Here is a 27,972-nt window from a genome sequence, read left to right as displayed (position 1 = left end):
GAAAAAAGAATGTATTCATGTATATGTGACTGGGTCACCTTGCTGTACCGTAGAAAATCAACAGAACACTGTAAAGCAGCTATAATGGAAAAAAATAAAAATCATAAAAAATTTTTAAAAAACAGGCAAAATTTCCTTGAAAAAGATATATGTACTTGCATGTTCATTGCAGCACTATTCACAATAGCCAAGACATGGAAACAACCTAAATGTCCATTGATGGATGAATGGATTAAAAAGTGGTATATACACACAATGGAATACTACTCAGCCATAAAAGGAACAAAATAACAATAGTCTTTCATTATAAAATGCAGACTGTTCTTTCCTCCTACACTGCTGGTGGGAATATAGATTGGTGCAATCACTGTGGAGAGCAGGGTGGAGGTTCCTTAAAAAGCTAAATATAGAACTACCATGAGATCCAGCAATCCTTCTCCTGGGCATATATCCAGAGAAATCCGTAATTCAAAACAATACATGTACCCCAGTGTTCATTGCAGCACTATTTACAATAGCCAAGACATGGAAGCAACCTAAATGTCCATCAATGGAGAATTAAAAATGTAGTGTGCATATATGTATACACACACACAAACACACAATGAACAGAAATAATGCCATTTACATCAACATATGGACCTGAGATTATCATACTAATTGAAGTAGTTTAGACAGAGAAAGACAAATATCATATGATATCACTAATATGTGGAATCTAACAAAAATAATACAAAAGAACTTATTCACAAGACAGAAAGACTCAAATATTTGAAAACAAAACTTATGGTTACTAAAGAGGAAATGTTGGGGTAAGGGATGGATTGGGAGATTGGGATTGGCCTATACACACTATTCTATACAAAATCGATTGGTAGTAAGACCTACTATATAGCTTGAGGAAATCTATTCAGTTCTCTGTGATAGCCTATATGGGGAAAAAAATCTTTAAAAGAATGGATAAATATATATATCTGTATGGCTGATTCACTTTGCTATACACCTGAAACTAACACAACATTGTAAGTCACTTATACTCCAATGAAATTATTTTTAAAAATGCAGACTCAGAGTTCCCGTCGTGGTGCAGCAGAAACGAATCTGACTAGAAAGCATGAGGTTGCAGGTTCAATCGCTGGCCCCACTCAGTGGCTTAAGGATCCGGCATTGCTGTGAGCTGTGGTGTAGGTCGCAGACTCAGCTTGGATCTGACGTTGCTGTGGTCTGGAGTAGGCCAGCAGCTGTAGCTCCGATTAGACCCTAGCCTGGAACCTCCATATGCCACCGGCGCGGCCCTCAAAAGACAAAAAAAAATAAAATAAAAAATAAAAATAGAAATGCAGACTCTTCTTAAGGACCATAATCCAAAAAGAATGGAATTTAAGTTTAATTTAGTTTAGGACTTAAGCCAAGTTCAGAGGAGGGTAGAGGTAGTAAATATAGAATATATTAAAGATCTTACAACTCATTTTGGAGTGTTTAAAAAATTGTACTGATTACATTTGGAGAGAAGATTGGAGAATGACTTAATGTGGTACCTTAAGTGTCAAAAAGGAACCAAGTAGGATAATGTTACAGGCTGAATTGTGTCCCCGCAAATTTGTAACCCCTAGTACTTCAGAATGTGACAGTATTTGGAGCAATAGTGTCTTTAAAGAGATAACTAAATTAAAAGAGGGATTTCAGGGTGGCCTTAATCCAGCATGACTGGTGTCCTTATAAGAAGAGGAGATTAAGACGCAGATACATACACACACACAGGAAAGACACAGCCAGGGAGTGGCCATCTGCAAATCAAGGAGAGAGACTGCAGAAGAAACCCAACTTGATCTTGGATTTCTACCCTCCAGAACTGTGGGGAAATCAGTTTTTATTGTTTAAATCTGTGTATTTTGTTATGGCAGCCCTAGAAAACTAATATAGGCAGTAACTTTCTACAGACAGTGTCCACAGAGGAACAAACAGCAGGAAATGAAATGAATATTTCAACAAGAGTTAGGTAGACTATAAATATGAAATATGTATATATGTGTATATATATATGTGTGTGTATATATATATATATATATATATATATATATATATAGTAGCTTCTGAGTACAGGGATTATCTGGGAGCCGTGAAGTCTTCTAAGAAGTGATATTCTAAATTAAAAAATGACCTGTTTTTTAACCTCTGATGTAAGTAAGCATTGCTCCTCCTGAAAGAAAAAACAAATGACAGCAGAAACATGGCAGGATTCCACTGCAGTTTATCTACTACCTCTCTTTGGACCAGATCAAAGATTTGCCTGAAATATTTTGACTTACATATAGTATTAAATAGTGGTAGAGTGAAGTTATACTGTTTTTTCCAATATAGTTTTATCTCCCTCACTCTGAGGATGCTGTACTCAGAAGGGTGAATTAGGCTAAGGGGCCTCCTGCTGGTACAGGATAGGAATTATACAAAGAGTTGGTTCAATTCAGCTTGAGTCATACATTTGGAAATTTTGATATTTAAATTTGACCTTCTGTCTCATTTCTTTATCCCCCTAAAAAATCTAAAATCAGTTTTATTCTATGAATAAAATAAAAACAATTTGAAATGAGACATAAAAGTGTAGAGTGTATGTGTATTTGTTTGAGTCTAGGAAGACACAGCATGCAGCAAACCAGAGGCACTCATGTCTCAAAGAGAATTGGTTTGATTGATCCCAGTGGTCAGTGGAGACCTCTGGATTCTAACCCAGGAAGTTTTATTGATGGAAACAATTAATTTTCTTTATTTGGTTGATGTTTATATAACAGAAATAGACATAAGTGGGGTGAACCTACTCTATTTTTCAAAGGCCACAGTAAAGGAAAATATAAGCAGAGACATGGAAGATGATTACACAAAATAAGAGAGACCTAATGCAGAGCCTGAATCTCTTCTTGCATTTGTGTTGAAATGGCAGGCTCTTAGGAAAGCATGGTCATCCAAAACTTTTTCCCCAGAGAAACATGGAATTTTACAATTACATACTTATTTTAGGAAGTATTCTTAACCAACTTTTGAAATATAGATACTTAGTATAAATGAGTTTCTAGCATTCTTCTCCATAATAAAGTTAGGGTAGAATGGTACGGGAGGGGAAATGAGGTGGGAAGGGGAAAAAAACCAACAATTTAAAGTAGAGAATGATATGTTCATTGCAGCACTATTCACAATATCCAGGAAATGGAAACAACCTAAATGTCCATCAACAGATGAATGGATTAAAAAAATGTGGTACATATATATAATGGAATACTATTCAGCCATAAAAAGAATGAAGTAATGCCATTTGCAGCAATATGATGAAACCAGAGATTTTCATACAAAGTAAAGTAAGTCAGAAAGCAAAAAACAAAAACCATATGATATCACTTACATGTGGAATCTAAAATATGGCCCAAATGAACCTATCTACAAAGCAGAAACAGACTCACAGACAGATAACAGACTTGTGGTTGACAAGGGATCAAGAGAGAGAGTGGGAAGGACTGAGGTTTGGGGTTAGTAGATGCAAGCTATTACATTCAGAATAGATAAGCAATGAGATCTTACTCTAAGCACAGGGAACAATATCCAGTCTCTTGGGATAGACCATGATGGAAGATAACATCAGAAAGACAATGTGTATATATGTGTGTGTGTGTGTGAGACTGGGTCATTTGCTGTACAGCAAAAATTGGTACAACATTGTAAATCAACTATACTCTAATAAAAATTGTAAAATAAAGTACAGAATGAAAACATTTTAAGAAGTGAGGGTTTGTAGATTCAGAGTACTGAAGAAGATTGGATGAGCCATTGTAGGAGGAGTTATCACTCACTGGTTCCCATAAGCATAATTCAGGCTATTGGACTTATACCTAGGAGACTCCAAAGTGGCCCGCCTGGAGCAGTTGCTGCAGAACCCTTACAGCTGTAAGAACCCTTATGGCAGGAATCACAGAATGCCAATCACAATCACATGCGAGGCTGAAACAGGACACATTTAAAGCATAAGTGAGAACTTCAAGAGAGCTACAGTTTCAACAACATTCCCTTGCTTAATTATGCCATTGCTCCTAAGCAACTCTGAGCATCTGTGGTTGACCTCAAAAGATATCTTGAGATCCAGAAAAATAAAAAGAATATGCATTTTATACACAGAGCTTTCAAATTTTAGATGGAGAGATTATCATTTATTGAGTATTCTGTAAAGTGCAATAAACTCTTAGGCATCTGAAACCAAGGTCACCCTTACAATTGCACAGGTAGTTCACTGAAGTAGAACTTTCTGGTAAGGGTTAAGTGTGAGTTAAAATCGAGCCCTGACCAAACAGGTCTGTGAGCACCCAGAGGGCCACTATTTCCAAATGTTCACAAGTTTTTTTTTTTTTTTTTTTTTTTCTCTCTCTCTTTTTTTGGCCATCCTGTTGCCTATGGAGTTCCCAGGCCAGGTATCAGATTTGAACCACCGTTGTGACCTATGCTGCAGGTGCAACAATACCAGATGATTTAACCCACCGTGCCAGGCTGGGAACAGAACCTGTGTCCTAGTGCAGCAGAGATGCCCCTGATCCCATCATGCTATAGTGGGAACTCCCACAAATGTGTTTTTAGTTGACCAAGCTATACGGCTAGTAGACCACATTTTTTTAATTTTCAATTTTGAAAAATGTTGTAGGGGCCTGATTTAATCATTTTCTTACATGTTGCATACTCCTTAGTCACCTGGGCAGGTGATGCAGCTTTGGGTTCTTTGACAGGTAACTACCTCCATGCCTTAGGAGCTCCAAGGATCTGAGTGCTCAAAGACCAATGTTGCCAAAAGTAGAGACCTTCTAGGATATTTCCACAGCCTAAGGGCAATTCTGCAGCATTCCATTCACTGAGAAATTTGTGCTTTCATAAAAATGATTTTAAAACCCTATCTATTATTGCAGTGAATAAAATGGGATTTTGAGCCTATTGTTGGATTTAATCAGTATTTTTATGGCAGAACTGGGGGTGTGGAAGTAGTTATAACAGTTGTTTTTTTAATCTCTTTTATTAAGTCATTTATCACAAGCAGAATTCAGTTTCTAACCTTAGTACTTTATTTGTTTCTAACTTATCTATTTGTGTGTGTGTGTGTGTGTGTGTGTGTCATATATTCCCATTTGAGGTCTCTAAAGGTTATAGAATAGCTATTTCATTTTCTCCCACAAAAGCTTTTTAGCAGTCTAGGATAGCATTATGGTTAAAGGGCGAAAAGAAGAGATGATTTCAAATTAAATCTACTTAAGAGCCAGGATTCAGAAGAGTGGAAGACTACATCTCAAACTCATCTATACTCAAGCTTTACTTTCAATAGCTGATTGTGACTTTCCTGTTCAGCTCAATTCCAGGTTCCTGGTAATTGGGCCAAGAGGAGAGGAGATGAAGAGTGAACACAAAAAAACTATTTAGAATAATTATGTGGGAGTTCCTGTTGTGGTGCAGTGGGCTAAAAACCTGACATGGTGTCTATAAGGATGCGAGTTCAATCCCTGGCCTCACTCACTGGCTTAAGGATGTGGCATTGCCTCAAGCTGTGATGTAGTTCGAAGATACAGCTAGGATCTGGTGTTGCCATGGCTGTGGTATAGGCTGCAGATTTGGCTCAAATCCAGTGTTGCTGTGGCTGTGGTATAGGCTGGCAACTGCAGCTCCAGTTTAACCCCTGGTCTGAGAACTTCCATCTGCTGCAGGTGTAGCCATAAAATGAAAAAATAAATCTGTGCCTTATGAGGTTCCCATTGTGGCTCAGTGGAAACGAAGAAGACTAGTATCCATGAGGATGCAGGTTCAATCCCTGGCCTTGCTCAGTGGGTTAAGGATCTGGCGTTGCCGTGAGCTGTGGTGTAGGTTGCAGATGAGGCTTGGATCCCACGTTGCTGTGGCTTTGGTGTAGGCTGGCAACTACAGCTCTGATTCACTTCCTAGCCTTGGAACTTCCATTTGCTGCAGGTGTGGCCCTAAAAAGCAAAAAAAAAAAAAGTGCTCCTTAAGGTAGCCCATGCAGCATGTCTTTTACATTGCTAAGCCAAGTTGTTTCTGTAAAAATTATATTTATTATGTCTGTGAACATTGCATAATCTTATAATACTTGAAAAATCTCCACAGATTTAAAAAAAAATGGACAAAAGACAGCAGTAAAGACAATAGAAAAATTACTAATAATGTCCTGTGATTTGTTATCATTAGGTGACACACAATGATTGCAAAGACTTTAAGATTATTTTATTAATTTAACTCCGATGGTGATGTCCTCCTCTAGAATCTTGTTTCCTTTCGTGTTTTCTGTACAGGTTTTTCCTCTTCTCGCAGATCTATTTGAAGATTTCCTCTCTGTATAAAAACTTCCCTAATCACATCAACCAGGGTTATCATTCTGTGGCTCTGAACACCTGTGATAGTGATGCCTTTGCTGACTCTAGACTTGGTGAGGGCATTGATGGGAATTCACTTACTGTTGAGTAAATGAGTAAATACCATTCACGTACCTGGTGGCACTTAATTTTTTAGAGTACTCCCCTAAATGTTGCATTTGCTGAATGTGTTTTAGATTATACAACTCTTCATTTCCCTAGGCCCTCACCCCCATCTTCAGTTCTAATGGGTGAAGTTAACAAAACGAAGGAAAGCACAGTTTGTTAGAAAAAAATCTGGTGGGAGCCCTGTGGTCTTTCTGATCTCCACAGTGTATTTAGGGTTGCAGTGAGAAGTAGTGAGATACACCCCCATGCTCACTCCCTTTCAGTCTCCCCTGAAATCTGGCACCATTAACCTGTATGCAGCCTCCTCAGTGCTGACCCTGCACTTTGACAAGAAAGGTAAACATATAAGCATTACAATCCAAATTTTTGGAAAAGAATAGAATTTTTTCCTATACAAAATGAAAATGATCAAAAGATGAAAGCTTTTATGTTCTCTGCAGGGGTGGACCTGGTTTTATGGAACCTGAGGCTTCATACAATTTGGAGATGGGGGATCTCTTTATGAAAACAGAATACAGAATCATCAATGCAAAAATTAAGTATAAAGTGGAATCTTAATTTAGAACGAGGAAAAACTCCCAACAAAATATGAGACCCTTCAAGGTTCAGGTCCCTTACTTTCTGGATCACATTAGGCAATTTACCAGGGATATTGATATATTTGGTGGTGCTAAAGAAAGTGAAGCTTGAGTAGAGGTGAGTTTGATATTGTCTTCCACATCCCTCTGAATCCTCACTAAGTAGCTTTAATTTTGAATCATCTCTTCTTTTTGCCAGAGAGAGTTCAGGTCCCTTATTTGTGAGATTGAGTTAGGCAGTTTACCAGAGATATTGATATTGATCCTGAGATATTGAAATGAATGTAACCTGGCTCCCATCCCCAGAAGGAAACTCTCATCAATGTCCAATCTCACAGTGGCCCCTAAGTAAGAGTTTTGAATCTCAAGCTTAATTAGCCTCACAGTAAATTCTTCTCTGGCCCTTAAGGTTTGGAAAAGAAATATCCTGTGTGTATATGTAAACATAAGAATCTTCTAAAATGCACTTTTACTCTATTCCTCCTTTTTATGTGCCTAGGGTAACTTTACCCTCAACTACAGAAGGCTCAATTCAGAAACTAGGAATTTATTCACTTATTTGATAAAATCATTTTGAATATACACCGTCTGCTAGGCACAAATATAGCACCATCCCTCATAGTGAAGGAACTGGTCGTTAATTATCAACCACATGAATAAATATGGAGCCAATGGTCATAGTATTATGAAAGATGCAGTGTTCTGAGAGCATATAACAAGGAAACATGAAACTAGGAACCCAGGGTTTTGTTTACATGTTTGTTTGCTACATTTATTTTGGTTTTGGTGGTGTTGTCTTTGGGAGACAAAAGGGGCAAGGGCAACCCAGGAGGAGGAAGTTCTATTTGAGCTGAAATTTAAGCACAGATAGGAGTTTATTAGGTAAAAGTGAATAGGCATGAGAGAGAGCAAGTTTCAGAATCTGAGGTTAAGAGGGAAGTATAACAAAGACCAAAGTAGCTTGGTAACTCAAGTGTGGGGCTGGTCTAGGATTCACAATAGCTTTTATTTTAATTTGATTTTATTGTAGTAGTAGAGCTTATTTACAATGTTGTGTTAGTTTCAGGTGTACAAAGTGAATCAGTCATACATACCATTCTTTTTCCCCATAGAGATGATTACTATTGAGTAGATTTTCCTGTGCTTTAGAGTAGGTTCTCATTAGTCATCTATTTTACACAGTAGTCTGTATGTGTTACTCCCATGCTCCCAATTCTTCCCTCCTTTCCATGGTTTCCCCTATGGTAACCATAAGATTGGTTTTGAAATCTGTAAGTTTATTTCCTTTTTTTTAAAATAAGTTTTTTCATATCATTTTTTTAATTCCACATATAAGTGATATCATATGATATTTGCCTTTATCTCTCTGAATTCACTCAGTATGATACTCTCTAGGTCCATCCATGTTGCTGCAAATGGCATTATGTTGTTATTTTTTATGGCTGAATAATATTCCATTGAATATACGTTCCACATCTTCTTTATCCATTCCTCTGTTGAAGGTCATTTAGATTGCTTCCATGTCTTGGCTACCATAAACAGTGTTGCAGTGAACATTGGGGTGCATGTATCTTTTTAAATTAGAGTTCTGATTTCCTTCTCTATCTGCACTGCCCAACACATTAGTGCTGGCCACACGTGTCTGTGGAAAACTTGAAAAACTCAAACACTTCATGTCAACAGAAGAATGCAGGCTATCTCATTGGTAATTTTTTCATATTCATTGCATATTAAGGGTATTTTAGATATATTGTGTTAAATATATTAAAATTAAGTCACCAGTTTCTTTTTGCTTTTATTAAATGTGGCTACTAGGAAACCTAACTCTACATATGTGGCTTGTCCTTGTGGCTCACATTATGTTTCTGTGGGGCGGCACTGCTCCAGCAATGGTTCTCAGCCCTGGCTCTACATCATGTCCCACAGGTCTCACAGGAAACCTCCGGGATTAGAACTATTCAGGGTTCAGAGTGAGAGTTTGCCTTTGAGATGAACGATCTGAGCAATTGGAAGACACCTAGTCCATGGGCTCCTCTTATAAATGCCATGGCTCAATGTATATATTCCAGATTTTAGGTCTGCTTCTTTCAGCCAGAGTGCCACTGGTAAGCTGTGTCTGAATCTAGTCAGATTCTAGGAATCTTTTGTGTGGGATAACTTTATGGGCAAATCATTTTTGGTAAGCCATTTTTCAGTAGGCACTGTCAGTGGCTGAGAAAAGCCTAACTCCAGGGAGATCATGTTAGTGAGGAAAATATGTGACTTCTTCAGGCTCTAGAGTGTGGTGCGCCTGTTTGCCAGATGCAGAAGTGGTGGCCTTTTGGTCTTAGTTCTGGTCAATCCTGCCTATCCTAGGCCAACCCTCAGCATGAACTCAGCATGAAGTCTATTTCGGAAAAGGGTAGTGCTATACAGGCACAGTGACAAACACATGCCTCCCTATACATTATTTTTTTTCCCAAAGACACTGATTTCCAATTAATAGGATGTCTTGGGTTTAGACATCTCCTTATCCTAAATTAGCATGTCTAGGGTCATGAATATTTTTCAATATTTATCATTGTTTTTCAGAGTAAACTCCTAAGTGGCCCTTATCGCAAGGGCTATTAATAACAGGACCAGTCTTTTCAGAGCCTGAGAAAAATAATGATTCCTTATGGAGCTCAGAAAGCCAAATTATACTGGTACTCAAAATCACGTCAATGACAGCCTGTATTTACAGGTCTGTTAGAAGTCTCCTCTTCAATAGAAATTCTTTTCTGGCTCCTCAGATGCCACAAATAAAAGGGGCAGACACCACAACAGGTGTTTATACTCATTTTGTTCGGTACAATCTATGAATGATGTGATGTTCTCTTAAACCCGGATCATTTCTTTGGTCACTAACGTGTTTACTGGTATGCCAACTTCATTCTGGATTCCCTCCATCAACGATTTGCAGCATTTTGCCTGGCTTTGTTTTTTGTTTTGTTTTGTTTTGTTTTTGTTTTCCACTCCCTGGCTCTTCTCTTCTTTTTAGGATGCCCCTAGCAAAGATGACATAGAACTGCTATTTATAGCTTAGTTTTTCCAAAGTCAGCTTCCTATGGACTTGCAGAGAAACTTGTATTTCTACCAGCTCATTGCATTTTGAGTAACATTATGAAACGTAGAACTTAAGTGTTTAAAATAGAACTTTAAGTCATTTCATGAAAGAACAACTTGTCTAGATCATGATAATACCTTGTTAAATTGAATAGATCCTTGTCTTAGCTACTAAGTAAGTTAATGTTCCTTTAAAACATCACTCATTTGAGAAACAGTGGGAATAAGAGTGGATTTTTTTTTCCTCTCCATTTAACCCCAGCTACATGGAGATTATTGATTTTATTAAATAAATTCAAGCAACCTCTAAAATGTTCTCAGATTCTACAGCGTGATGTCCAAATGTCTTTATACAGCATATAGTCATTCACATTCTGGTCCACATGTAAGCCTAGCACTGTCTAACCCCCAAGGCTCCCTCTGGCCCAGACACCTGATCACTAGCCAGGATGCACGCACTGTTCCCAACACATGCCTCTTTCTTCACAGCTCTATTAATTTCACTTTTCTATTTACTCATCCTAGAGTCTTATAACCCTTGTCCATCTAACAAACTTCTACTAACCCTTCTGTCACTCCTGGAATGCTACCTTTTTTGTGAATCTTTCCCAACCCCCTGGATAGTGTTATCTCATCTAACCAAACTTTAGTACTGAATTCTAATTCAGGTTATTTCATTATATATATTTATTCCTCACATGTGAGCACTGGAGGGCAGGGATGAAGTTCAATCCATATTTGTCTTCAAGGGATGGGGAAAAAAACAGATATTTGTATACTGCTATGATATTTCCAGGTTCTGACTTTTCTATTACCACATACTCCCAATTTCTTCAAGCTTCATTTATGCAATGTGACCCAAATCCATTTACCATCTGAAGGACTTATCTTTAATACAATTTCATTTGTTTATGTGTATTAAATTACATTACCTGGGGTTGGAAGTATAGTATGTAAAAGGCCATGTGATTTGTAGGCCTTAGAGAGAGAACTTGAGAACAATCCCATTTTCTTTCCTTCTTCTTCTTTTTTTTTTTTTTCCTTTTCCTCTTTTTATGGCCCAAACTGTGGCATTTGGAAGTTCCTGGACTAGGGGTTAAATTGGAGCTGCAGCTGCTGGCCTACACCACAGTCAAGCAATGCCAGATCTGAACCCTGTCTGTAACCTACACCACAGCTCATGGCAATGCTGGATCTTTAACCCACTGAACAAGGCCAGGGATCGAACCTACATCCTCATGGATGCTACTCAGGTTTGTAACCCACTAAGCCACAACAGGAACTCCAATCCTATTTTCACCTGATCTTCTTTACATGTTGCTTGGATCCTGGCTTACTTTGAACTGGGGAAGAGCCTTGTCTGCATTTTCAGATGCCAGGGGAATCTCGAGTTCTGCTTCCTGACCCAATGATAGCCTGCAGAAGCCCTATGGACGTAGCTGCTTACTAGCTCAGTATCTATGAACCCTATGACTATCTTTTACAATCAGATCATGTCTTTGCTACTAATGTAGTTACTGGTATGGTAGCTTCCCTCTGGATTCCCTCCACCAAGGTTTTGCAGGTTCTTGGAAAAGCAAGGCTGGATCCCACATATCGCCTAACACTTGTGGCTTAGGTTGGGTAGCTCTATTTTTTGTTTATGTTATTTTACTTGATGCTATTGTGTCATTCTTATTGTTGGAAAATGAACAACTACGGTAGAATGCTTTGATTTTGAAGTTACAAGTCATATATATTGAGGAGCAACATCTTTTAATAGGAACTGTAACCCAAGTACACATTTCCAAGCTCAGTTAAGATGGATAAAATATTTGCAAGTTGAGGTAAAGAGCTCTTCTTTATCCCTGACATAGTGTAAACTGACCTCAGGGAAGCAATCTTTGTCCCAGAGATCATAGCTTGCAAAAACAAACCAATGAAAGCACAAATTTGGTGCCAACATTTGAACTCATCTTGGAGAAAAAGTGTCTTAATATAGACACAATTTCTCTCCTATCCTCATTAGATTGAAGCACTGTTTTCTACTGTAATGTTTCACTAAAACATAAGTGTGTTTGGAAGTTTATAAGCTCTTCTAGTGTTTTGGGAACAGATTTGCAATATTAATGACTGTTATGTTTTTCTCATATTGATTTACTTTTACATATGCATTTGAGTCCTAAGAAAATATTCTTTCAAATGCTGAATTCAGTTGACAAAGAAAAAAAAATGCATTAAGCACAGATTCTGTAAGTAAGAACAGAATGTGCAAAGCAGTTCAGCCCTGTGGACTTGCTGGGGAGAACCCACTTTTATGATAGGTAGAGTTGTCAGTAGATACAATAATGCTGTTAGAAATGAAAACTAAGTTGTGGTCACCAGTGTTTAACTGGCAGTGCCACAAAACCTTCAGGGATAAAGTGCAAGTGCTGTGTTACAATTCAACCCATGATTTTTTTGTGGTCCAATAATTTATCTTTATAAAACACCAATGACAGTGAATATTATGTTGTTCCTGTGAGTGAAATATGATGTGCTTGCAATATGTTTTGAGGATTCACTAACTATGGCTATGTACACATAATTCGCAATCAAGTTCACGCATGAGTAGCTGAAATATAAATAGGAACACTTAAGACTGTCTCAAAATCAGATTGCATTCTCCATTTATGTAGTCATAGCAGAAATTTTCAGATATATAATAATAAGCCTTGGTGAATGTTTGAGTAATTCAGAAAAGGACTAAAAGTTAGATGGGGACCAAAAAGAGAAGAGACACACAATCACTGAGCTAAGCATAAGACTGGATAAGTTTAATTTTTTTTAAGAAATAAATCAAAGCATGGAATATCAAAATAAGAATAAAACATTTCTAACTTAATCCTACTTGAATATCTCAGTTGAATCATTTCCCTTTGATTTTTGGGTTTGAGTGGAGATAACTCAGATTTTTAAGTAGACTATTTGATATAAATTTATTTTAAAATTTTGCACATGCACAGTATAAACATCTTCATTAGTGAGGATGTTAGAAATGAGTCTCTGTGTTTTACTTGTAGTCCATAACTGCTAGATTCATCTTCTCAATAAATCTTCAATTTTGCCACTTCACTCCATAAACTTCTGAATGAAGTTTAAACTTAAGCTGAAATTTGGAGTCCTTCAGGAGCTAGCTTCAACTAGTACTCTCATTATATCTCCTGCATGCAATGTGCTTTTACTGACGGACACAATGATCCATTCGTTCATTCAGCAAACATACGTTGAGCATTTTCAGATGTGGGTATTCAAATATAAAAATATACAGCTTATGTATATCCATTTTGTGTGTTCAAGGAGCTCAGGAAGGGACAGAATAAATGACCTCCTAAACTTCTATTCTTTTGTTCTTTTTATGCCACTCTTGTGGCATATGGAAGTTCCTGAGGCTAGGGGTTCAATCGGATCTGCAGCTGCCCACCTATGCCACAGCCTTGGCAACACCAGATCTGAGCTGCATGTGCAAACTGCACTGCAGCTTGCAGAAACACAGGATCCTTAACCCACTGAGGGAGGCCAGGGGTTGAACCTGCATCCTCAGGGACACCATGTCCAGTTCTTGACCCACTGAGTCACAACAGGAACTCCCTATTCCTTTATTCTTAATCTCTTCATTTCAAATAGCCTGCCCATCCATTTCCATTCTTGGAAACGTTTCTTTCCATGAAGCTTCCATGAAATGTCTCTCTAATCCCCTAAAAAAAAAAAAAAAAAAAAAAAAGCCATGCATTCCAAAGTCCATTGTCAGTTCGTTCTTTTAGCATTATGCAGGATCTACTCACCTTTTTTTTTTTTTTTTTTTTTTTTTTTTGTCTTTTTGTCTTTTTAGGGCCTCACCCGCAGCATATAGAGGTTCCCAGGCTAGGGGTCCAATCCAAGCTATAGCTACCAGACTACATCACAGGCAGAGCAATGTGTGATTTGAGCCATGTCTGCGAAATACACCAAAGCTCATGGTAACGCAGGATCCTTAACTCTCTGAGCGAGGCCAGGGATCGAACCCACAACCTCATGGTTCCTAGTTGGATTCGTTTCCACTGTGCCACGATGGGAACTCCAGATCTACTTATTTTACTTTCATACGCCCTCCAAAAATCAGTAAGTATCTCTAAAGTCAAGGATAATGTTCCAAATAGTTCTGCCACAATCACCAGAATGTGTTGAGTGAGTAGAGTCATTCAAGTTTATTCAGAGACAGAATCATTCTCATTTCCCCCATTCACCTCCTTTCAAATTGGGAGAAAATAGTTACCGTTTCCATTTCCCTCAACCATGACTTCATTAGGTACAAAAGCAAATGATTCAATGATTAAAATGAAAAAAAAAAAAAACCTTTCAAAAGATTCATAGTACATTTTTTATAATTTTATATTGAATGAAATTTTCATTTTTATAAAGGCAAATGAAACATTCCTATTGAAAATTACAAAAAACATGATGATTTCCCCCAATATAGTGATACAATTTTGCTTATCATCATCTAATCTCTTATAATTAATTCTTTAAAAGTATTTCAAACTATCTTTTCATAAGGTGTTATTTAAGGTTTGCACTAATTATCTTAAAAATGACTCTAAAATTATAAAAAAGTGAAATTTATAAGTTTGCATCTATAGGATTTTGTAATTTTGCACTTTTAAAAGAAAGGAGCTATATTTTTTACTGTAAAATACAATAAATACAAATTATCTTCTATCTTGAATGTATATCATTATACATAGCTTGCTAGACACATCCAAAAATATGTACTTAAAATAAAAATTATAATGAAGATGATTAAATAAGTCCAAATTTAATCACTCTGAACCTTATCTTTATAATATTATGCCAAATACATAACACTTATCTAAATTTCAGTGTTATAATCTACATAAATTTATTAGTGATTGATATACTTGAATTTCATATAATGTATCTGAAATTCAGATAATGTATTTTCAGATAATGTAGAAAGTTCTGCCTTGGATGAATATTAAAAAATATCATTCCGCTAAAAGTTATCTTTTCAAAGGTAAAAGTTTACAAAGATCATGAACAGCTAAAGATGAGACCAGCATTCAGTCCTAAAACATTGACTCAGACCAGAAAAGAAAAATCTTGCTGAAAAAGAATGTCTTTGTCATAGTAGACATTCAGTAAGTATTTGATGAAATCAGGCAACAGAAAGTCACAATTTCATTGTCAGTAATCCCATATGTTTATGCCAATAGGATATAATAATCATGTAAAATACCTTTTTACTTAGTACCTAACTTCTCTGAGGGAGAGACTTATTCCACCTTCTTAATATTTCACTGTCATTATGTAATAGGAGGTATAGTTTTTATTATAAAGTGCTTAATTAAAAAGAAAAATTATCCTAATTGGACTCCTAATGTTGCTATGTAGACCAGTTCCTAGAAGATCCACCCCCTCACACCATACAGCAGGTGTTTCTTTTTTTGGGGGGGTTTGCTTTTGTTTTTAATGGCCGCACCTGCAGCATAAGGAAATTCCCTGCGTAGGAGTCAAACTGGAGCTAAAGATTGCCTACAGCTGGCCTATGCCACAGCAACGCTGGATCCCAACCACGCCTGGGACCTACACTACAGCTCAAGATCCTTATCCCACGGAGCAAAGCCAGGGATCAAACCTGCTGAGCCATAACGGGAGTTTCTAACAGCAGGCATTTCTAATCCTGGTCAGCTTGTTATAGACCCTCCAGAGTCCGATTGGCAACAAGAATCTTCCTGTCCAGTGTAACTCCGCACCAGTAGAATGAGAGCACATTAGTTTCAGGAGCAAAGGAAAACTATTCTCTGCTCCAAGAGTGGAGCAACAGCAACGTGACCTGAGCTCTAGAGCACTGGCTCTCAGTCCTCCTCCCCAGGAGATGGGCAGGACCGCTTTAGAGCCATCAGTCAGCCGGAAGGGGGCGGAGTTCTCCAGGGCCAGCACGGCTGCTCCGGGTCACTGCTCCAGATTGCAGTGCTGGGCACAGCGTCTCTGCACCCAGCTCGCAGACTCCGCCGTCTTGAACTATGTGTCACGTGCTGCCCATCTGCGCATGGCCCTCTCGCCCGCACTGCGGTACCCGTGCAGTGCAGCCATTTTGCACCCGGGACTCTGGTCTGAAAGTCCAGGTGTGAGGCCTCTGCCCAGGGACCCCTGTGAGCCAGTGAAACTAAACTGAGTACAAAGAAAAAGAAAACAGGTTAGGCTTTATTTTATTGCCTAGATTCTCTTTTTATTTCCGGGAATTGTTTTGTGTTTTTTTGTGTATGTGTGTTTGCCTTTTCTAGGGCCGCGACCGCGGCATATGGAGGTTCCCAGGCTAGGGGTCGAATCGGAGCTGCAGTCACCGGCCTACGCCAGAGCCACAGCAACTCGGGATCCCAGCTGCGTCTGCGACCTACACCACAGCTCACGGCAACGCCGGATCCTCAACCCACTGAGCAAGGCCAGGGATCGAACCTTCAACCTCATGGTTCCTAGTCGGATTCGTTAACCACTGCACCACAACGGGAACTCCCCAGAAATTGTTAGTGGGCTTTGCAGGTTACAAGCTCTCCCTGGTTTCCCTATGGCCCCAGATCAGCTTCCAAATAAGCCTGTTTAAATGCTAAATGCTCTCACAGTGAAATCACTGATGACTCCGCTTATAGTGATGACACCGCTTATAGTGATGACGTTATTTCTAAGCTTTACTAGTCAGAGTGGAAAATGCCCATGTTCAGGTGAGATCCCATAACTTCATAGGCATGACCTAAATAAAAGGAGAGGATTTGTTTTTAAAAATCTGCTTGGATAACAGAGTGGAAGAATTCAACACCGCCCAAAAGCAAGTGATCATTCGGTGAGTTCAAGTGTACTCTCTCCCCTCCCCCCTTTTTAAGTGCTAGAAATAAGGGTTTGTTGGTTTGTTTGTTTTTTCTCCAAATGAACAGAACTGGTTGTGAACCCTGTCCTTTGTAACCCTATGGTTTTGTTTGAGCCAAAGTTGAAAAATAGGATAATCACTAGTGAAAGAGGGCCTAGTGTCCAGTTTGTTCGAGTTCCTTTGGAGAATTCTTTGGGGAGGAAATAAAATCAACAACAGAGCTGTGTGCAGGAGAACATTAACAGAAGCCCTTTTCTGCATTTGTGCATTTTAGAGACAAATGCAGAGGTCAGGCAGCCTCCAGCAAATCTGCTTCCTATTCAGGCATCTCTTATAGCAACCTTGATCACTGGTAGATGTGCTCAATAAAATGCAAACGGGTCCACTAAAATGCCAACATTTTCATTTTGTTTTGATGCCTTTCTCAGAGACTAACATGTTCAGCTTAATTTTTTTTTTCTTTTCTTTTCTTTCTTTCTTTTTTTTTTTGTTTTGTAGTGCCCTTTGGGAAAGAACGTTTTCTCTTTTAAAAGGCACTCAAAGCTTAACTCAAGCTGCTTCATTGTTCGCTCTCAGGAAGCTAACAAAGACAAAAACACTAATATATTACTTAATGAAGCTAGTCGTTACTTAATAAAAAGAAGAATTAGTAACAATAAGGGTTATACTCACATTAAACCTTATTTTCACGCCTTAACATAGAGGATGTTCTGATGTGATATATACCATGATTTGCTTAAAAAAGGGGGGGGGAGGGCTACTGGGAAATATAAATCTCATGAAACCAAAAGTAAAGTTCTTTTTCACTGTTATTTTAGAAATTTAAGTTAATAACCAGTGTGAAACCCGGCTACCAAACCCTCAAGTTTTGGAAAAGGCGAAGTTGTAATACTGATAGTAGATGGCTGGCAGCTCTAAAAAGTGGAAACAAAATCTTTGCCTTGAGATCCACAACCCTGGGGCTTATTCCCAAGTGTGTAACATACTGCTTGATATTGGCAGGCCTCTTCACTTTCTGAGTCTTGATTTATTCACTTGTTTGTCTTCAAAATGGGAAGTAGCTCTGGTTACGTACCAAATGACGGGTTATTTGCTTCATATGTTCACATGTAATTTTCTTCGAAGTTCATAATAAGTAAAGGCATGTAAAGGCCAGTGTTAGGAACTTCTGGTACAAGGTTTTTATAATAAATCATGAGCACGTGGTGGAGGATTTCCCAACATTACTATGATTATCTCACTTGGATGCAGGTGAATTCACCAAATTTACAATTTTTTTTGGTCAAAACTTATTTTAAAGACATTTTTCTTTAAAGACAATAGATATATCCATAGTCTCTGCTCTGTGAGGTCAAAAACTTTGATTTTGATGTAGCCCTCATTTCTGGGGCATACCTGTCACATAATATTGAGTAAGTGAAAGAATTCAATGAGTATATCCTTTCACTATATCCATGGAATGATTTAATTCATAATTATATTCCTCATGAATATGTTCTTTATGAATATATTCATTAAAAGAGTAAACCTATGACCCTTAGCTTCTGATAAATTGAATAGTCCTTAAAATACTACAAATGTATTCACACTTATTGAATATGCTTGAGAAATACATTCATGAATATATTCATGAAAGAATATATTCATATTCATATATTATATTCAAGAACACTATTCCTTTACATAATTCCCTGATAAATTTGTAAATTTGATGAATTTAGTGACTTAGTCATTAATTGATTCTTTGGATAATTGTTGTTGATCAGTTAGTTAACTTTAGAAAATTGGTTCTCAGTGAGTTGACCAAGAGCTGCCTTCTCTCGACTGTGAGGGATGTGGGATGTGATCCTGGGCAGGTAGGCTGCTGGCTACTGGGGCTTACCACCCTCTAAACCTGGGGGCACAGGTGTGTTCCTGTGAAATCTCTGTTGATTTTTTTCCAAAAGGAGAGAGGTTAGATGCCCAACGTCGACTTCAGACAAAGACCTAATTAATCAGCTCATTCTGACTTACTGTTTCACTTTCTTGTTCCTGAAATCAGTGTTGTCTTATTTTTCCTTGTTTTTTGGAGATGGTAGCTTTGCCTTGGGCATTTGCTAGCAGTTGTGAACACTTAGTACAGTTACTAAAGACTGAGCTACAAAAGGGTTTTAGAGTGTGCCCTGTATTTATGTGCTATGAATATAGTATGTTCTAGGTGTATTCTATGTATAAACAGTGTAATCTGTAGATATTAATTATCTGCCACAGGACTTTTTTTTTCTCAAGTCATGTATGCTTTCTAAAATTTATAACTGCAAAAGCTTTGGCTGCTCATGTATAATCATTGCCATTATGAGCCATAATTTTGGATAAAATTATTCTCTCTAAGATATTTGAGAGCAGAAAAAGAGATTGAGAACTTTCAAACTAGGTGAACCATGACAGTGGTGAGCTTGCAAGATCTGAGCATTAAGATACTTGAGCTATCTGGTTTTACCTTTCAGTCTAAGATTTATGAAATGGAAACAAAGAAAGTCTTAGAGTGAAATTTTAAAAGGCAAGATGGTGGATACTTTAAAATTTAGAGACAAAGAAGATGAAAAGAAATTGAATGTTTTTTATATCAGAGGGTTTTGCTTTTGCTTTTTTTGGGGGGAAGGGCAGTGAAAGCAGTTTGCATTCTCTATACCTGTGAAACATGAAAGGGCTGTAATCAGAGTTGATAAGTTAATCAAAGACAGGAAGGCCCTTATGTTTTGAAAGGAATTTAGACATAATGTACAAAGTGACATTACCTTCTAAAGCCCTTGAAAGTGCCCTCAGGTCCTCCTCAGAATTTTTATGAAGTCTTTGTCTACCTCGTCATAGTCCCCCAATCGTGTTTATTTTTCTTATACACCACATTTCATGTTAAATTAATGGCATTAATAGCTCTCAGTTTTTCTAAGTTACTATTGTTTTAATATTCTACACTGTGTACCTACTTCATATGTTTTTGATGGCTTCTGTATACATTTATATCATGACTCTTTAAAGATAATGGCTTCAATATTTTCTACAATTTTGCTTAATTCAATTAGATTATACATCACATAGACTCTTGTCTTGCTTTATTATTTATTTTTATTGAAATATATACACAGAAAATGCACAAATCATGAATGGAAAGCTCAATGATGTTTTTGAAAAAACTGAATACATGTCTGTAACTTGCACTCAGATCAGGAGACAAACCAACACTCCAGATTGCTTATAAAGTCAAATTGATTTAAACTAAAGGAGTGCCCATCTAGCAGCCAATGCTAAACAATGTTCAATAAATATCCACTAAAAAAAAAAAGACAGTGATATGATATAAAAACATCCATGTATAGATCTTATTTCTAATATTATCTTTAGATAGAATATGATGTTAGTGAGAAAATGATAGATGTTTACCTGTATAGAATTTTAACACTATAAGACATCTAATTATCCACAAGTTCCCTCAGATAATAAATTCCCTTTGTGGGATATTCTTTTGTGAGATCTTCCTAATCCTTTATTAATATTCCAGAGAATTTCTGCAATAAAGGACACAGGCTCTTGCCAAAAACCGTACTTCTCTTTTCAATTTGCCAGTACTTTCTGGGACTCTACTCCTTATATTAAATTATAGAAATGGCAAAGGATTCTCTTTCAGAATTGAAACCAAGATCACAATTCTTTCTATGGGGCTGGATCCGTCTTCCACGTTGGCCTGCTGTCAGTTTTACTCCCAAGTTTCCATGACACTACCTATAGCTCTCATCTATCCACTTAAGTACCAAATTCAAATGAGTGCCTCTGTCTTTTCAGTATGTATTCTTCTCTTTTCATCTCAGGCAAAGTCTCTTTCATGTACTTTGGGAAGTCCATGACCATACTGTTTAATGTTTAGAGTTAGCCAGTAAGACAAGTACAGATATATAGACCAAAATGTACAATTTCTGTTATATAAGTATTTGCTTTATGAATACATTCTATATAACATTGTTTTTTTAATTGATACATTGTCATTTGTGTTTTTGTTTATCTCTGTAGCACATGAATGTATTGTAGTCTTATTTTAAATATCTAGAGCTGAGAGAAATCTCCTAATCAACTGGTGTGAATCACTCACTTGGTGATACGGAGTTCTATAGCATGCTATCCGTATGTGGCTCTATTTTAGTGTATCACACTGCACTCCTACCTCATGTGTCCTGTGATGAATTTCACCCATCTGTGAACACACACAACTTGTATACATAATACAAGTCTGAGAAACCCCACAACACAAAAAAAAAATCAGTGGTTTTTTAAATTTATGCTATGGTAAAAATATTGATTTTAAAATATTAATTTTAATTTTTAATCTGATCCTATGCTCATCATGCCCAGGTTAAAATCCACAATAAGGATGGATGGAATCAATTTATAACCTAAATGTATATGAAACTTTTTAAATACAAATATGATTTCAATATGTTTACCTGTAGCTTTTTTTGAGCTCCTATTTGGCCACTGATGATGAGAAAAACTACCAAAGGGCAGTTAACACTCAAAAAGGATTGTTGAATTGAAGATTGCAGGAGAGAGCAGTTCATAAATATCTGGAGATGTGCCCTTCACGGTTCAGTGCTCATTAATAGTCCAATTGGAGGAAATGACATTGAGCTGAAATACGCAGAAGCAGCCTCTCACAAGAGGAGTCAGGCAGTAGAACAAGGAGTAGAGAGGTTGGCAGAAAAATCACTACTTGTAAAAGGCAGAGACTGAATTTTTTCCTATGCTTGCGACCTAGGTACAGTATCTAGGCCCTACCATTGAGTAAAGGATGAAAACTCTTCAGTGGCAAGTATAAAAACAGAGTTCTATTAAAGGGGAGTAATACAAAACTATCTGAAATGAGAAACTACGGTTTTAATATGCCTTTTATGCTACAATTTAAAAATAATGATTTATATTTAAATCATAAAGAATTGTGCCTGCACATAATATTTTAAGATATCCATTCCATGCCAGGACTCTGATCATGATTATTCCCTGAAGTCAGAAATTTCCGAACCCCTGAATAGCTGGATAATCTCTCAGACTTAAAGACAGTTTTCTCACTGGGTATTAAAAAGCTCTGTTTTAATCAAAGTCACTTAAATTTGTACCTCTCAATGGTTATGGTGAAACCGAGACTTTGAAAAATATTTAGAAGAAAAGGATTTATGTGTTATGAACTGTTTTAAAGAAAGCCAGTCTTAAATTCTGAGCATTGTTAATTTAAAGCTTTCAGTATGTCTTATTATCAAAATTTAGAAAAATGAGAAAATGGATTCAAGAACTAACCTAGGCTAAATTGCTATTATTATCTTCATTTACGGTGTTCCTATTATTCTTTCTCTAAGATATTCTTTTTGCATTCCTTCTGTAATACTTATGTCAAAGAATGGAAAAACAGTCATTGACCAATAGTGCCAAGTAGCTCTGTTTTCTCCTTATGCGTAGGAGGAGAGGAACTCTGTATCTTTGGAGTGTTCATGAGATAAGGTACTCTGTAATCATTCTAGTATTCACAAGCGGGATTACGCCAGCCGGGAAGATGGGGGATTAACAGAGTTTGAACAGCATATTATAGTAAGGCTGTGGAAAACAAGGAAATGACAGCCTTTGAGACTAAGTCTTGTTAAAGATTCCCAGCTGGATCTCCAGCTCAGCTCAGCTACATTTTGCCTTCCTCATTTATCTTTCATTTCTTTTTCTGGGGCCATCTCACTCCGATTTTAAAATATAGGGGACTGTTTCATAGAAGTGACAAAGAGATGGTACAGTAAGGCAAATTTTTGAGGTCAGGAATCATCATGTTAATTTTTATATTCTCTACGTGTTTCACAGGGGGATGCCCCCAGAAAAAGAGGAATTGACCTGAATGTCCTTACCATTTGGACAGTGCCAATTTCCTATCAGTAAAGATGATTTTGTGCCTTTAGAGAAAATTGTTAGATGTTGCAATTTATCTGAGACATATGAGGAACAAAGATAAAGGGCTAGATATGTCTTAGTTCATTTAGATTTAAGCAATACATTGTAATATTAGTAAAGATAACTTATTTTCCCAAAATGGTATAATAATCATTTCACAACTACAAGTCTCTACTTAAGACAGAAAACAAAGCAATGACTGTAAATAATAACAATAAATATTTAGGTTTAAAACAAAAGAGCTGGCATATTTATTTAAAAAGCAAATTAAGGAACACAGAATATAACTTATAAGCCATTAAATATAAAAAAAAATGGGATGAAAGAAATGTAATGAATCTGAAAAGGATAACTGAATTGATAGTATTCTCATTACCCTTTAAAGTCAACGATGCAATTAAAAGATGATGGGTTATATCAACCAAGTTCTTAACCTGAGAGAAGAGCTCAACCCCTGAAACTGTATGTGAATTTTGGACGTATATGAGTAAGGATTTTTCTTAGGACAGTATTCATAATTTTCTTTAGGTTTTTAACATAGATCCTTGCTCAAAATTCCCCTCCTGTATAACTAAACCACTCAAGGATTCTATATACTTACTCCTTGCATTTCTTACCTACCATATTCTCTTCACCTCACTGCAATTATCATCTGCCTCCATAGTCTCATATTCACTTCTCATCCTTGTTTCACTTAATATCTCAGAAGCACTCAAAAGATTCACCTAGTCCCTTCTTCTTGAATCTGTCTCTTCCTTAACATCATATTCTCCTGGAATCTTTCCTATTTTACTGGCTCCTCATCTTCTTTGTAAATTCTAAAATTTAGAACACTGCAAGACTCAGCTTGATCTCTCTTTTCTATCTCAAAGCTTTCTCTTAGGTAACCTTATTTAATCCCATGATTTACGCTCATGACATCAAATGCCTATGTTGAAAGCTTACTTCTGCCTTGAGTTCCAGACACTTGTATACAAGCACCTACCTGACTTCTCTTAGATGCATAATGAGAATACCAACCAACAACTCACTTCCCCGTCTCCCATTACTTTGTTAAATGGCATTGATTTCCACTTAATTGCCTAAGTCACACACTTTTGACAACCAGTTAATGAGTAACACTTGTCAACAGGGCCTCTGAAATATGTGACAATTAGAACCACTTTTCTCGATGTTAACCTCTGCCCAAGCCTCCATTGTCCCTTGTCTTAGCTACACTAAGAGCTTCCTAATAGGTCTTCCTATTTTGAATCTTGCCTCTGTAAATCCATTCACTATACAGTAGCCAGAGTATATCTTTAAAATAACGTCATGCCGCTTTCTGCATAAAACGTATTGTTTTCTATCAACATTTAATCTTGTAATTACAACTTACACAGCGCTGACTTAACATATTTCTGACCATCTTTTTGTTCCCATTTCTCAATCCTCCTCCCCCTTAATCTCTATGCTCAAACCACTGTACCCATTATAGGGCCTGGTACTTAATTTGCCAAGCATGTTTCCCTTCAAGGCCTTTGCATCAAATTCTGCCATGACTGGCCCCTTCTTATCCTTTCGGTTTCAGATTCACTGTTACCTCCTCAGAGAGTTGTCTCTTGTCAGTCAGTCTTTTCTCATGAATTTCTCCATCACAACATCTTCTTTATTTCTGTTATAGCATTTTGGCACCATTGGGAATAGTAGTTAGTTATTAACCAGTTGATTCTTTGTCTATTGTCTGTCTCTGCACACAAGAAGGAATGTAAGCTCCAAGAAGGCAGGACCTTATCTGTCTTCACCATTATATCCTGGTGCCTAAAACAATGCCCATTACATGATAGGCAATAAGTAAATGAGTTCAGAATAAGAACTCTAGAAGAATTTAAACTGGTGGAGGTAAATTTCCTTGTTAATCTCCTTGGAGTCTGAAAGTTAAACCGAAAGGACAAGGCTGTCAGATTTCCTCTATCAGCAGAAATGAGAGAATTTAGCAGATGATGATTATCACCTGGTTCTTCCTTTTACACTTTTTCACCTTTGGTCAGTGGCATCTCAGTGATGTCAATGGTTTGAAGTTATTTATGACAAATGCTAGAATAACATATATCAAATACCAAGGGTAATGTCTATTGGTATAATTAATCTTTTTTTTTCCTTTATTACACGTTTTTAGTTTTCCAAACTTTCTCCAATAAGCTTTATTTTATAGATGGAAAAATTATAAAAATTATCTGCTTATGACCTGAAATCCATTTAAGATACTTCTTCTCAATAATGCCCTTTATGTGCCCTGTGCAGACACTATACAACCCACAAAATACAATGTCTTCCTTTTGTAAAATTTTGAATGTCCTTTTCTTCATATATACATGGAGTTGTCTTTGCAAAAATAATGATGAAATAAAAGCTGATATTAACTATTGATAGTATAAGGTTACACATACATTTTAGCTCATGGATTATTTACAAAAGCTCTCTGATGGAGTATCATGTATTCTTGTGTAAGTGAAGAAAACAAATTTCAGAGAAGTTTAATAACTTGCTTAAAGTGAAATTGCTAGTTTTTTCTGGAACAGAGTTTATTTCAGACTGACTTACCTCTGTATCTTCAATGCTAATGTAGTTCCTGGGAAATAGAATGCACTCAACATATATTTATAGATGAATAAAGAAGTGTGGTTGGCATTTCAGTCTAGGTATGAATGACACTCAGACACTTAACTGCTATGCTACTCTGTATATTTGGTCTAATCTATATGTGTACGTTAATCAGAAGTCTTATGATTTAAAATCCTTTATTAAAGTAGCAATAACTTCTTATTTAATGCAATTTGTATTACATTTTATATTCAAGAAATAATCAAATACTAGAAAGAATGAATGAATGAATATCCCAGAATTGGTATATAATTGGTTCTAAAGTGATAACATTTATTGATGACTATTTGCGTAAATATATTCCTACTAAAGTTAATTGTTATGGAAGATTATTTCAAGAAAAGAGTCATCATTAGGATAATCATAAAGCTTTGAATAAGGTTTCAAAGTATAATGACATTGGCTTTGGGCTGGGAATCAGTAATTGTCGAAACAAATTATAGAGATTTTTACATGAAAATTTGGTCTTGGAGTAGTTTTTTTAAACATCCTAAAATGTTGACATCCCAAAGTTCAACATAGTAATACAGAGTCTAACTGGGTTTCCCCTGTTGAATAGCAAATAATATCATGTTAAATATTGGGTTTTTCATTGTTTGATTATTCAGTAAAAACAAGCATAAAGTGGTCCAAAAGTGAATAAAAATTAATTGAATTTAAAAATTACATCGCTATTGCCTTTATCCTATTTTAAAACGTTTATATATTTTTTTGTGGTAAAAATTACAAAATACAGTTGGCTTTCATTATACATGGTAGTTATGCTCCATATAGTCATTCTAAACACTGAATTGGTCAATACTGAACTTTGCTCCTACAATAAATATACAGTTAGGTTCCAGAGAGCCTCTGGTCATGACATTTGCATCAATACATTACCTTGTTTTTGTATTTGCATCAATACATAACCTTGATATATGTATTTCTGTTTAAAGTTACCTTGTTTAATGCATATAATTAATTTATTAGCCTTGAACTCACAACCAACAGCATTATAAATTATACCTGAGAGAAACTCATCTAACATACACACGTTCTCTTTGTAAGACATTTCACAGCCTACTTGCACTTAGGAACAGTAATCAACATTTCAGCACCATTATTGGGGACCACTTTAAGTGGCAAAATTGACCAAAGGCACAAAAATACAAAAAAAAAAAAAAATGGTGCTAAGTATACAGTGAAAACAACTCTGGAGACGGGATAAGAGCTGAAACAAGAAGCAAGAAGATAGAGAAATGCCTTGTTAGACCTCAGTTGGGAACTTGTCTGTTGAGTGACTCAAATTTTTCACCAATCTGTACACATGCAAATCTATGAGGGGCCATGAAAGCACTACAGGTGTTGATATGAGGTTAGAAATAAATTTTAGCAGTAGGGTCAGTTCATAAATACTGAATCCACAAATGACAATCATCAACTCTATGTGAAATGCAAACATCTTAAAAGTACAGTTGAATGGATTTTGTTAAATATATACATTGATGCAACTGACACTCCAATTGAGATACAGAAGGTTTCATTGCCTCAGGAAGTTTCCTTGAGCCTCTTACCATCCATTCCCACCTACACCGTTCCCCATCGGCAGATGCTTCCCTGATTTCTGTCACCACAGAATGGTTTTGCCTGTTCTAAATTTTCACGTGAAAGGATTCATTCAGTACGTTTTCTGTGTGTGTGCATTCTTTCATGCAGACAATATTGTTTGAACCATTAGTTCATTCTTCTTTTATTACTTAGCGACATTTCCTTGTTTAAATATACACTGTGTGGATATATACTTATTCCCAGTTTAGGCCTATTATGAATAAACCTGCTGAAGCATTCCTGTATATGTTTTTTTGCAATGGATAGTTTTATTTTGGTGGGAACATACTTGGAGGAAAACTGTTGGGTCATAGGATTAATATATATTTAAAAACTCCCAAAGATTTTCCAAAGACATTGTACAATTTTACATACCACCAACAATGTCTGAGAGTTCAAATTTATCCAGATCCTAGTTAGTCCTTTTTACTTTTTAGCCACTGAAGTGGTGTAAAATTGTATATCGTCATCCCTTAAGTTTCCCTGATGATGCACAACGTCAAAAAAAATTTCACAAGGTTATGGGTAATTAATTTACCTTTGTGATGTGACTGTTGCCTACGTTTGGCTTTTGATTATTGATTTATTAAAGATTTTAGTGTATTTTTATATATTCCCATTTATCGGATATATATGTTGCGAATATTTTCTTCTAGACTCTGTCTTGCCTTGAATTTCCTTAACCACGTCTATTGATGAGTGGGAATTTTTAATTTTTATCAAGCCCAATTTATCA

At 36.6% G+C, this 27,972-nt stretch overlaps 1 protein-coding gene across 7 annotated transcripts in view; it reads left to right on the top strand.

The window, feature by feature from the left end:
* The window catches only part of CNTNAP2 (contactin associated protein 2), a 2,042,838-nt gene that overhangs the window by 1,043,482 nt on the left and 971,384 nt on the right, over window positions 1-27,972 (top strand). The window contains exon 1 of one of the 7 annotated variants that reach the window (XM_084977537.1): window positions 15,685-16,388. The exons of the other annotated variants lie outside the window; for them this stretch is intronic. The gene's annotated coding sequence lies outside the window, so the exon portion shown is untranslated. Of the gene's footprint in view, window positions 1-15,684; window positions 16,389-27,972 lie in introns of those variants that run through there. 7 annotated transcript variants of the gene reach the window in all.

Source organism: Sus scrofa, chromosome 9, assembly GCF_054392235.1.
Source record: "Sus scrofa isolate SSC_HxYL_T2T_F1_AM1 chromosome 9, Sscrofa_HxYL_maternal_Yorkshire_Landrace_v2.0, whole genome shotgun sequence".
NCBI lineage: Eukaryota > Metazoa > Chordata > Mammalia > Artiodactyla > Suidae > Sus > Sus scrofa.
The sequence above is the reverse complement of the archived record's forward strand: the minus strand, read 5'-3'. Positions and strand labels throughout refer to the sequence as shown.